General features: G+C 55.4%; 1 protein-coding gene across 1 annotated transcript in view; it reads right to left on the bottom strand.

Moving 5' to 3' along the window:
• adissp (adipose secreted signaling protein) overlaps positions 1 to 13645 on the bottom strand; it is a 171640-nt gene that overhangs the window by 92874 nt on the left and 65121 nt on the right. The window lies entirely within an intron of this gene.

Here is a 13645-nt window from a genome sequence, read left to right as displayed (position 1 = left end):
AGATTACTGCTAGCCACAATGTTCCTGGAGATAATTGTTTACAGGTGGATATACTGAGCTTTTAATAGCAGACAAACATGCTCATATATCAGGGACTAAACTGGCGAACTGGCATATAGTTGCATTACCCTTCAGATCAGTGATTAATGTTATTAACATCAGTGATTCATCTTTTACAAAAGCTTTTTAAAGAAAAATGAAAGTTTCTCCCATTTCTTCAGCTCGTGAATTGTGTGGGAGTAGGCAGCAGTGGATGGAACGCACTGGATTTCAGTCTTTGGCCTGTACTGAAGTAGCCAACCTCAAGTCACACCAGTAGTTGGGGTGTCAGGATTGGCCTCCAGGCACGGGTTAATGAGAGGGATTAGAGAAAAAAAAAATCTGGCCAGCGATTCTAACCTCCTTACTGCTGTCAGTGAAACGTTACGTTTGAGCGCAACGACAATGAGGCCTTTGGTGGAGAGTGATTGAGATTCACTCTCCAGATCACACACACACCCCAGCCCAGAGCTCTCTCACACACACACACACACCCCAGCCCAGAGCTCTCTCTCACACACACACACACCCCAGCCCAGAGCTCTCTCTCACACACACACACCCCAGCCCAGAGCTCTCTCACACACACACACACACACACCCCAGCCCAGAGCTCTCTCACACACACACACACACCCCAGCCCAGAGCTCTCTCTCACACACACACACACCCCAGCCCAGAGCTCTCTCTCACACACACACACACCCCAGCCCAGAGCTCTCTCTCACACACGCACACACCCCAGCCCAGAGCTCTCTCTCACACACACACACCCCAGCCCAGAGCTCTCTCACACACACACACACACCCCAGCCCAGAGCTCTCTCTCACACACACACACCCCAGCCCAGAGCTCTCTCTCACACACACACCCCAGCCCAGATCACACACACACACCCCCACCCGCCCAGATCACACACACACACTCCCACCAGCCCAGATCACACACACACCAGCCCAGATCACACACACACACCCCCACCCGCCCAGATCACACACACACACTCCCACCAGCCCAGATCACACACACACCAGCCCAGATCACACACACACCAGCCCCACCAGCCCAGATCACATCCCCCCCCACCAGCCCAGATCTCACACACCCCCACCAGCCCAGATCTCACACACACCCCCACCAGCCCAGATCTCACACACACCCCCACCAGCCCAGATCACACACACACACCCCAGATCACACACACACACCCCAGATCACACACACACACCCCAGATCACACACACACACACACCAGCCCAGATCACTCCCACACACACACACCCCCACCAGCCCAGATCACACACACACCCCCACCAGCCCAGATCACACACACACACCCCCACCAGCCCAGATCACACACACACACAGACCCCCACCAGCCCAGATCACACACACACACACACCCCAGATCACACACACACACATACACACACACCAGCCCAGATCACTCCCACACACACACCTCAGCCCAGATCACTCCCACACACACACACCCCCACCAGCCCAGATCACACACACACCCCCACCAGCCCAGATCTCACACACACCCCCACCAGCCCAGATCACACACACACACCCCCACCAGCCCAGATCTCACACATCCCCACCAGCCCAGATCTCACACACACCCCCACCAGCCCAGATCTCACACACACCCCCACCAGCCCAGATCTCACACACACACCCACCAGCCCAGATCACACACACACACACACACACACCAGATCACACACACACACACACCAGATCACACACACACACACACCAGATCACACACACACACACCAGATCACACACACACACACACCAGATCACACACACACACACACCAGATCACACACACACCAGATCACACACACACACACACACACCAGATCACACACACACACACACACACACACACCAGATCACACACACCAGCCCAGATCACACACACACACCCACACATCCACCAGCCCAGATCACACACACCTCAGCCCAGTTCACTCCCACACACACCCCAGCCCAGATCACTCCCACACACACACACCCCCACCAGCCCAGATCTCACACCCCCCCACCAGCCCAGATCTCACTCACACCCCCACCAGCCCAGATCACACACACACCCCCACCAGCCCAGATCTCACACACACCCCCACCAGCCCAGATCATACACACACCCCCACCAGACCAGATCACACACACACCCCCACCAGCCCAGATCACACACACACCCCCACCAGCCCAGTTCTCACACACCCCCACCAGCCCAGATCTCACACACACCCCCACCAGCCCAGATCACACACACACCCCCACCAGCCCAGATCTCACACACACCCCCACCAGCAGCCCAGATCTCACACACACACACACCAGCCCAGATCACACCCACCCACCCCAGCCCAGATCTCACACACACACACACACACAGCCCAGACCACACACACACACACACACCCCCACCAGCCCAGATCACACACACACACACACCCCCACCAGCCCAGATCTCACACTCACCCAGCCCAGATCTCACACACACCCAGCCCAGATCACTCCCACACACCCCCACCAGCCCAGATCACACACACACACACACACACCCCCACCAGCCCAGATCTCTCACACACCCCCACCAGCCCAGATCTCTCACACACCCCCACCAGCCCAGATCTCACACACACCCAGCCCAGATCTCACACACACCCAGCCCAGATCTCACACACACCCCAGCCCAGATCACTCCCACACACCCCCACCAGCCCAGATCACTCCCACACACTCCCACCAGCCCAGATCACACACACACCCCCACCAGCCCAGATCTCACACACACCCCCACCAGCCCAGATCACACACACACCCCCACCAGCCCAGATCTCTCTCACACCCCCACCAGCCCAGATCACACACACACCCCCACCAGCCCAGATCACACACACACCCCCACCAGCCCAGATCACACACACACACATACACACACACCAGCCCAGATCACTCCCACACACACACACACCCACCAGCCCAGATCACACACACACACCCCCACCAGCCCAGATCACACACACACATACCACCACCAGCCCAGATCACACACACACACACCCCCACCAGCCCAGATCTCACACCCCCCCCCCACCAGCCCAGATCTCACACACACCCCCACCAGCCCAGATCTCACCCCCCCCCCCCCCCCCACCAGCCCAGATCTCACACACACCCCCACCAGCCCAGATCTCACCCCCCCCCCCCCCCCCCCACCAGCCCAGATCACTCACACACACCCCCACCAGCCCAGATCTCACACACACACACACACACCCCAGCCCAGATCACTCACACACACACACACCCCAGCCCAGGTCACTCACACACACACACACACCCCAGCCCAGGTCACTCACACACACACACACCCCAGCCCAGGTCACTCACACACACACAAAGCCCAGATCACTCACACACACACAAAGCCCAGATCACTCACACACACACACACACCCCAGCCCAGGTCACTCACACACACACACACCCCAGCCCAGGTCACTCACACACACACAAAGCCCAGATCACTCACACACACACAAAGCCCAGATCACTCACACACACACACACCCCAGCCCAGGTCACTCACACACACACACACCCCAGCCCAGGTCACTCACACACACACAAAGCCCAGCCCAGGTCACTCACACACACACAAAGCCCAGATCTCACACACACACACCCCAGCCCAGGTCACTCACACACACACACACCCCAGCCCAGGTCACTCACACACACACACAAAGCCCAGATCTCACACACACACACACCCCAGCCCAGGTCACTCACACACACACACAAACTCCAGATCTCACACACACCAGCCCAGCCCACACACTCAGATCACAACAGCCTCCACCAACACACCAGCCCACACAAAAATCAGAATCATTACAGTGCAGAAGGAGGCCATTCAACCCATCATGCCAGCACGTGTTTGCCAAATCAGCTTTCTAACTTCGTGCCATTCCCCTGCCTTCCCCCCCATAACCACAATCTATATAATAACAACCTTTATTATTGTCACAAATAGGCTTACATTAACACTGCAATGAAGTTGCTGTGAAAATCTCCTAGTCACCCCATTCCAGCATCTGTTCGGGTACACAGGAGGGAGAATTCAGAATGTCCAAATTACCTAACAGCATGTCTTTCAGGACTTGTGGGAGGAAACCTGAGCACCCGGAGGAAACCCAGGCAGACACAGGGAGAACGTGCAGACTCCGCACAGACAGTGACCCAAGCGGGAATCGAACCTGGGACCCTGGCGCATGAAGCCAAGTGCTAACCACTGTGCTACGTGTTGCCCACTCAACTAATGGCTCGATTGAACCTGCCCCCACCACATTTCCAGGCAGTGCATTCTACCCATTGATATTTGCTTCTTTTGCAAATTACTATATACTATAAACCTGTGCCCTCTCATTCTTGAAGGTTTTACGAGCAGGAGCAGTTTCTCCCAGTTTACTCTGTCCAGTCCTCTCATCTTTATCAAGTCTCTCTTAGTTCTCTGCAAGGAGAACAGTCCCAACCTCTCCAATCTATCATCGTAATTGAAGTTTCTCATTCCAGGAACCATTCTTGTAAACCTCTTCTGCACTCTCTCCAATGTGTTCACATCCTTCCTATAGTGGGGCACCCAAAACTGTACACAATATTCCAGCTGAGCTCCAACTAGTGTCTTGTATAAGTGCAGCATAACCTCCCTGCGGTATCCCACAAGTCACTGCCTGCCTCCCTGCGGTATCCCACTAGTCACTGCCTGCCATTTGAAAAAGTTGTGTTTATTCTTGCTCCTTTGTTTCCAAGTTGTTCTCTCCACCTCAATACATTCCCCCTAATCACATGCTCTTAATTCCTTTCCACACGCTAATCTCTTATGTGGGACGTTGTCAAAACCCTTCTGAAAGTCCAAATACACCACATCGACTGGCTCCCCTTTTCAACTCGACTAGTTACATCCTTGAAGAATTCCAGTAGATTTGTCATGCATGGTTTCCCCTTCATAAATCCATGCTGACTAACCCCCCCCCCCCCCCCCCCCCCCGTCCCCCCATGCCCATGCATAGTGTGGTAAGAATTCCCAGGCAAGACAGCAGTTGGGGGTCTGCTGGTGCCCGGACCCAGCTGGGTCAGAGACGGACGTTGAGCCTCTGGTACAGGGTTACCCGGAGCTGATGGAGACATTAGGGTATGGTCGGGACATTCAGAGGGAGATGTCAGTGACCCTCCAGCAGTCCAGGAGGAGACCCAGAGGCGACAAGCGGAGGAGGAGATGTTGCGGGCAATGCTTGGCATCAAGGCAACACTGCTAGGGTAGCGATCGCGGTGGAAGGCCTGGTGTACAATGTTCGCGCCATTAATGAAGGTGTCCAAGGCGTCTCGCAGTCGGTGACAGCCACAGCTGAGGGTCTCGGCAGAATGTCCGACGTCACCCAGTACCAGATTGACCTTGAGGTTCTGCGGGACATGTCCCGCTCGCAGATGGGAATGGCCGAGGTGCTGCGGAGCTCGTCCCAATTACTGAGGAGCATCGCCGAGGGCGTCGGCACCATGGTGCAGGCATCAGGGCTGGAAGAGCCAGATGGTCGGCATGGGCTTGGAGGGCCGAAGGGCCTGTTCCTGTGCTGTACATTTCTTTGTTCTTTTGTTCTATGATGCCTCCATCCCAGGACCCTATGAGCACTGAGGAGGAGGAGGGGTGCATGCTGCCAACCCTAACCTGTCCCATGGAATGGCGATGGTGGCCACCAGCTCCCCAGAGTTCCACCTCTCTGATGAGACCGCGGGATAGGGCAGCACGGCTGTACCAGCCCCGGATGACGCCCGCCAGGGGCAACAAAGGCCACGGGAATTGGTGAGCAGCTGACTGCCTCCACCTCAAGATGTGCATCCTTGGGACATACCAAGAGGTAACAGCAGAGCTAGGAAGGAAAAGCACTTTGACAAACACGGAGGGCACCGGGGGGGGGGGGGGGGGGGGGGGGGGGGCACGGCCAGAGGCTTCAGCAATCGATGGCAATTATGGGTGATCAGTGGAGCAGGGACAAGGGTTGCCCCTAGAACAATCCAGGTGTTGGCATGGTGGTGCCTTGCACGGTTGCCCCCTGCACCTCTCTCCCCACAACAATGAAGAGGAGGCCATTCAGCCCCTCAAACCTGCTGCTGCATCATTCAATTAACCAATGTCCGTACCAAAATAATGATCAATTTCCAGCTGGAAATCTCTGGATTCTTGAATTCAGGCGTGGGTGGTTAGGCCAGCATTTATTGCGAGAAGGTGGTGATGGGCTGCCTTCTTGAACCATAGCAATCCATGGTGGGACTTGTTAAGCGGTTATGAGGGCATTAAGAGTCAATCACATTGCTGTGGGTCGAGAGTCACAAGGATGGGCAAGATTTCCTCCCCTGAAGAAAATTAGGGAACCAGACGGGTTTTTAAGGTGATTAGACTTTTAATTCCAGATTTTTACCGAATTCAAAATTCCAGCACTCGCCACATGATGGGATTCGAACCCGGGTCTCCAGAGAATCACCCTGGGACGCTGCTCCAGCGTCAATACCGCTATGGTCGCCTCTTCACTATCCTTAATACGAAGAAACATTTCCCGATTTTACTCCGGAGTCTAATTTGAAGTTTATGCCCCCCCCCCCTAGTTCTCGATTGCCCCACCAGAGGAAACAGCATCTCCCTATCTACCTGCCAGAGTCTTAAAACATCGCTGTTGAGTTCCTAAGGGACTCGAGCCAGTTTGTTTCAAGCTGTACTCCGGATTCAACCTGAGGTACCCTCAATAATGATGCTTAGAGATTAAACTGTAAAGAAGGCTTTATTAGGCTAATAACTATGCTACAGATTTGGACGAGAGCTGACTGCTATACAGACCATGAGGCAGGCCTTTATGTATGGCTCCCAGATGGGCGGAGCCAGAGGCGGAGTCCCCAGGGTTCCAAGCCTGGTCTTAAAGGGGACATCACCTTACATGATGATAAGGCAGTAACAGTTCATCACATTCACCCCCTGTTTAAAAAGGAGTCCGGCGGGGGTGAAGTGCCATCATAGGTCCATCCGTCTCGGCAGCCGGATCGTCCTCCTCGATCTCCTCAGTTCGGGCGGTGGTGCGGCGGGCCCGGACGTCCCGGTTGAGGGCACATCCGGGAGCACAGCGGTCGGAGCTTCGGTCCGGGTCGGGGCAGAGGAACTAGGCAAGGCCGGGGGTAGTGGAGCCGGGGCAGAGGAACTAGGCAGGGCCGGGGGTAGCGGAGCCGGCACCGGCGGGGTGTGTAAAGGGGGGGCGCAAGGGTAGGAGCTCACCAACGGGTGGTAGGGCCGGAAGGGGGTGTGTTGTAGGGGGCGACGGGTCCTGCAGGGGAGCGGCGCGGGAAGGGGCGTCTGTGGTGGAGGATCCAGCGGGCGCCAGATCCCGGAGGGAAACCGTATCTTGCCTGCCGTCGGAGTACTCCACGTAGGCGTAACTGGGGTTGGCGTGGAGCAGTCGGACCTTTTCAACTAGGGGGTCCGTTTTATGGCTCCTCGCGTGCCTCCGGAGAAAAACAGGTCCCGGAGCCGTCAGCCAAGGTGGAAGCGAGACCCCGGAGGTAGACTTCCTGGGGAAGCGAAACAATCGCTCATGAGGAGTCTCATTTGTGGCCGTGCAGAGGAGTGACCTAATGGAGTGTAGGGCATCGGGTAGGAACTCCTGCCAGCGGGTGGTTGGGAGATTTCTCGACCGCAGGGCCAGAAGGACAGCCTTCCACACGGTCGCGTTCTCCCTCTCCACCTGCCCGTTTCCCCGTGGGTTATAGCTGGTCATTCTGCTCGAGGCGATGCCTTTGCTGAGCAGATACTGACGCAGTTCACCACTCATGAACGATGTACCCCGGTCGCTGTGGATATAAGCAGGGAAACCGAACGGGGTGAAGATGCTGTGCAGTGCCTTAATCACCGTGGCTGAGGTCATGTCGGTGCAGGGAATGGCGAATGGGAAACGGGAGAACTCATCGATCACAGTGAGGAAATAGGCATAACAGTTGGTGGACGGGAGGGGCCCCTTGAAGTCCACGCTCAGTCGCTCAAAGGGGCCCGAGGCCTTCACGAGCCGAACCTTGTCTGGCCGATAGAAGTGCGGTTTGCACTCCGCACAGACCTGGCAGGCCCTGACCATGGCCTTGACCTCCTTGGTTGAGTAAGGTAGGTTGCGGGACTTGATGAAATGGACGAGCCGGGTAACCCCCGGGTGGCAGAGGTCATTGTGGATGGCTTGCAGGCGGTCCTCCTGCGCGTTGGCGCATGTGCCGCGGGACAGGGCATCTGGGGGCTCGTTGAGCTCCCCTGGACGATACTTGATATCGTACGAGGAGGTGGAGAGTTCGATCATCCACCTCAAAATTTTATCGTTCTTTATTTTGCCCCGTTGCGTGTTATCGAACATATAGGCGACCGACCGTTGGTCGGTGACGAGGGTAAACTTCCTACCGGCGAGGTAGCGTCTCCAGCGCCGCACAGCCTCCACAATGGCTTGTGCCTCCTTTTCGACTGCAGAGTGTCGAATCTCGGAGGCAGTGAGGGTTCGGGAGAAGAACGCGACTGGTCTGCCTCCTTGGTTGAGGGTAGCAGCCAGGGCGATGTCTGATGCATCGCTCTCTACCTGGAAAGGGATGGTTTCGTCCACCGCGTGCATGGCGGCCTGGATGATGTCGGCCTTGATGCGGTTGAAGGCCAATTGGGCCTCAGCCGAGAGGGGAAAAGTGGTGGTCTTTAGGAGTGGGCGGGCTTTGTCCGCATACTTGGGGACCCACTGGGCGTAATAGGAAAAAAGCCCCAAGCACCATTTGAGGGCCTTGAGGCTGCGGGGAAGAGGGAGTTCCTTAAGGGGGCGCATGCGGTCGGGGTCGGGACCTAGGACCCAGTCTTCCACGACATAGCCGAGGATGGCCAGCCGGGTGGTGTGGAAAACACATTTGCCCTCGTTATAGGTCAGGTTAAGGGCTCGGGTGGTCTGGAGGAACTTTGAGGTTAGCGTCATGGTCCTGCTGATCATGGCCGCAGATGGTGACATTGTCCAAGTACGGGTATGTAGCCCGCAAACCGTACTGGTCCACCATTTGGTCCATCGCCCTTTGAAAGACGGAGTCCCCATTTGTGACACCAAAGGGGACCCTGAGGAAGTGGAAGAGCCGGCCGGCTGCTTCGAAGGCAGTATAGGGGCGGTCTTTTGGTCGGATGGGGAGCTGGTGGTAGGCAGATTTGAGGTCGACCGTGGAAAAGACTCGGTATTGGGCGATCCGATTTACCATTTCCGCGATGCGAGAAAGGGGGTACGCATCAAGCTGCGTGAATCGGTTTATGGTCTGGCTATAATCCACGACCATCCGTTTCTTCTCCCCGGACCGGACTACCACCACTTGCGCTCTCCAAGGGCTGTTGCTAGCCTCGATGACCCCCTCTCCCAGTAAACGCTGGACCTCTGACTTGATAAAAGCCATATCTTGGGCACTGTAGCGCCGGCTCCTGGTGGCGACGGGCTTACAGTCAGGAGTGAGGTTAGCGAATAGCGAGGGGGGTGCGACTTTCAGTGTCGCAAGGCAGCACACCGTAAGGGGGGGGCAAGAGTCCGCCGAACCTCAGTGTCAGGCTTCGGTGGCTGTACTGGAAATCCAGTCCGAGCAGCAGGGAGGCACAGAGGTGAGGGAGGATATAAAATTTGAAACGGGTGTATTTGGCACCCTGGATCGAGGGATCCGCAATACAGTACCCCGTGATTTGTACCAAGTGGGACCCAGATGCGAGGGCTATGGTTTGGGATGTGGGATGGGTGCGTAGGGAGCAGTGCCTTACCGTTTCAGTGTGGATAAAGCTCTCCGTGCTCCCGGAGTCGAAGAGGCATGCAGTGTCGTGCCCGTTGCCCTGGACCTGCATCATGGAGTCCTGCAGGTGTTTTGGCCGAGTTTGATCGAGGGTGACCGCACCCAGTCGCGGGTAGTCGGAGTCGTAAAATGGCCGCTGCCGTTGGTCGCACGTGTCGGGTCGAGAAGATGGCCGCTCCCATGATTCGCAAGAGGCTGATGACACGTCAGAAGAGGACGTGTCGGGTCGGTGCGCAGCAGCATTGCGAGGCCTTTGTTCTTTGTTTTTATGGCCCATGGGTCTGGCCAGGCAGACCCTCGCAAAGTGCCCTTTCTTCCCGCAGTCGCTGCAGATTGCGGAGCGGGCTGGGCAGCGTGGGCGTGGGTGCTGGCCCTGCCCGCAGAAGTAGCAAGGTGTGCCCCCATGGTGAGCGGGTCGCTGCGTGGCGCAGGCCTGTAATACGGGCGAGTCTGAGGAAGTCCGGGGGGGGGCTGGCAGAGTCCGCGGGGTACGTACCCAAGTTGTGTCGGGCCACCTCCAGCGAGGAGGCGAGCGTTAGCATCTCCTGGAGGTCTTTTGCCCCGTTTTCGAGCAGTCGCTGCCGGATGTAGGTCGAGCGGATGCCGGACACGAAAGAATCTCTGATGTGCAGGTTCATATTGACTTCCCCTGTCACATCCTGATTGTCACAGTCCCTGGCCAGCGCGGTGAGTTTCTCAACAAACTCGTCGAGCGATTCCCCCGAGCGCTGCCGGCAGGTAGAGAGCAGATGCCGGGCGTGCACCTCATTGACGGGTTTGACAAACCGCTTGCGGAGCAACTCAATCGCTTCCTCATAACTCGTCGCCTTTTCGAGCGTGGCGGAGATTCTGTGACTCACCCGGGCGTGGAGTAGACGCAGCTTGCGTGACCCCAGGATGGGAGTCTCTGCGGAGTCCAGGTAGGCCTCGAAGCACCGCAGCCAGTATTAAAAAATTTCCTTTGCCTCCGGCGTTCGTGCTTCCAGATTGAGCTTCTCTGGTTTTAGGCCTGCGTCCATCCTGAATCTAGTTTAGCCTAATAAATTGAGGTACCCTCAATAATGATGCTTAGAGGTTAAACTGTAAAGAAGGCTTTATTAGGCTAATAACTATGCTACAGATTTGGACGAGAGCTGACTGCTATACAGACCATGAGGCAGGCCTTTATGTATGGCTCCCAGATGGGCGGAGCCAGAGGCGGAGTCCCCAGGGTTCCAAGCCTGGTCTTAAAAGGGGACATCACCTTACATGATGATAAGGCAGTAACCGTTCATCACACAACCTCAAAGCTGTATCCCAGTGTGCTGATCGGTGTGTGAGAGAGAAAAAAGGTCTGCACCGCAGTGCAGTGCCGAGTCAATGTTATGCCCAGAGAGTTTACTTACTGCCCTGCACTTGGCGCATTGCTAGATTTATTGGAAGCGACCTCGACTTGGGTTTATTTTTTAATTAGCTTTTAGCTCAGTGCCGATTGGATTGGAGCTGCGGCAGGTTGACTGCTGTGCATTTTGAAAATCGGTGTGATTTATCATCTTGTTTTCCCTCGAATATAAATGGGGTATCCTAATCACGTGCGCTTCCGACGACATGTGGCAAACGGAGTGTTCAGCAGCCGGAGCACAAAGGCTGGTTTGTTAAGAAAGCAGCAGGGGGAGGAACCGGCTGCGTCCCAGAGCACTGCAAACACACTGAGCTCCCGATCGGTGCCCAGTCAGTGGAGTGAATTCTCCATTCTCCCGTGGGTCCTGGAGATGACAGCCGAGGGCCGCCGTCCGGCCGGTGAAAACAAAGTCAAAGTCTACAAGCTGGCTGGAAAATTGGCTCCAAATCGGAGAGGCTGCAAGCATTTACGGAGAGAGAGAGAGAGAGTGTGCAGAGGACTGCCTGCTCTCCCTCGGTCTGTCAACTGGACGGAAGCTATCCTTCCTCAAGATCGGGCCCCACAGACGTTTATGGCACTTCATGGAAGCCTTTTCTTTTCTTAACCCCTTCCCAACGACACAGGCACGCAAACGCAGTCCAGCTGAGACACGAGTTCCCCAGGCCCCGTCCAACCCTTGGGCGCAAATGATTTGTTGGCCATTACTTCGACAGGGCCAATGTTTATCCCTCAGTCATTTTCACTGTGGTGTTCTGGGGATACGAACATAACGAGTTAGGAGCAGGGGTAGGCCACTCTGCCCTTCTGGAGTTCAGCAAGATCATGACTGATCATCAAAATGTAACTTCCCACCTATCCCCGATAACCTTTCACCCCCCTAGTCTATCAAGAATCTGCCTACCGCTGCCTCAAAAATACTCAAAACTCTGCTTGCACTGCCTTTTGAGGAAGAAAGTTCCTAGGACACACAACCCTCTGGATAGAAAATATTTCTCCTCACCTCGCTTAACTGGATGACCCCTGATTAAGGAGCAACCCCCTAGTTCTAGATTCTACCACAAGAGGGAACAGCCTCCTCATCCACCCCAAACGGTCTTATGCGCTCGATTCTCCCAAAAGGAAACAAAGTCCCATAGCGAGCGCATTTGGTTGCGCGTTTCCCAGTGCCATGAAACACATGGCTATTCAACCCAACTAGCGTTGTACAAGGGGCCTGAATGGGGAACACGCACCCCAGCCCCCCCGTTTTGTACAGTGGGGAGCTCTGCTCACTGGAACTCCTCAAGGAGGTCAGGATGCCATCCATCCTGACAGTGCCCTTGCCAACTGGCAGAGCCACGTGGACACATTGGGTGCCAGCCTGGCACTGCCAGGTAGCACAGCCAGGCTGGCACCAGCAATGCCAGGTAACCAACACAAGTGCTGTTTGCGGCGGCCAGTGCTAAACAACGCTCGACTAAGATCTCCAAGACGAAGGAGATGAATCCCAAAGCCTTGGGTACCTCGGGAATCTGCATATCAGAGTGAGACTAGCTGTCTTGCTCTAAATTGCAGATCTGCCAAAAAGTGACCACAATGGGCAGGATTTACATTGCAACACCTCGTGAGATCCAAAGCGACCTCGCGAGGCTTAGCAAGCTGGGTAGATCCTGGGAACAGGGTCTCCTGTCTTGGCCACGCTGCATCGCGGCGAGTTGCTTTTCCGGCGCAGCGTGGCCATTGGCCATGTTTCAATCAAGTTGCCTCTGACACTAAACTCCAGCAAATACAAGCCTAGCCTGTCCAACCTTTCCTCACAAGACAACTCGCCCACAGTGTGCAAATTAGTTGCTGTATTTCCTACACTGCAACTGTGAACAGACTTTTAAAAAAACTTGGTGTGAAGCGTTTTAGGATGCCCTACGGTTGTGAAAGGTGTTTTAAAAACACAAGTATTTCTTTTAAAGCATCTCAAATACACCAAGGTGGTCTCTCCCTCTTAACCAGAAATACTGACACTTACAGAGCAGGTGTTCGGACCGGAGAGGTATCACAGCGGAGGCGTTAACGGAGATTCACAAACACAAATGTTCCAGCAAGGTCAGCTGGTCAGTATCCAGACAATCAAACACAATAACAGAACCATACACCACAGAAGGTGACCATTCAGCCCATCTCATCTGTGCCAGCTCTTTGTCGTGTAGGAAGCCTGGCAGCCAATGTGCACACAGATAAAACCGACAACTGCAGTGATGACGATGACCAGGTTGTCTGTTTTGGGTGATTTTGGTTGAGGGATGAATATTGGTCAAGATGCCAGGGAAACCCTCCCTACCCTTCTTCGAAA

The sequence above is a fragment of the Scyliorhinus torazame genome, chromosome 3 (genome assembly GCF_047496885.1).
Source record: "Scyliorhinus torazame isolate Kashiwa2021f chromosome 3, sScyTor2.1, whole genome shotgun sequence".
NCBI classification, from domain to species: domain Eukaryota; kingdom Metazoa; phylum Chordata; class Chondrichthyes; order Carcharhiniformes; family Scyliorhinidae; genus Scyliorhinus; species Scyliorhinus torazame.
This window is presented reverse-complemented; position numbering and strand designations above follow the sequence as displayed.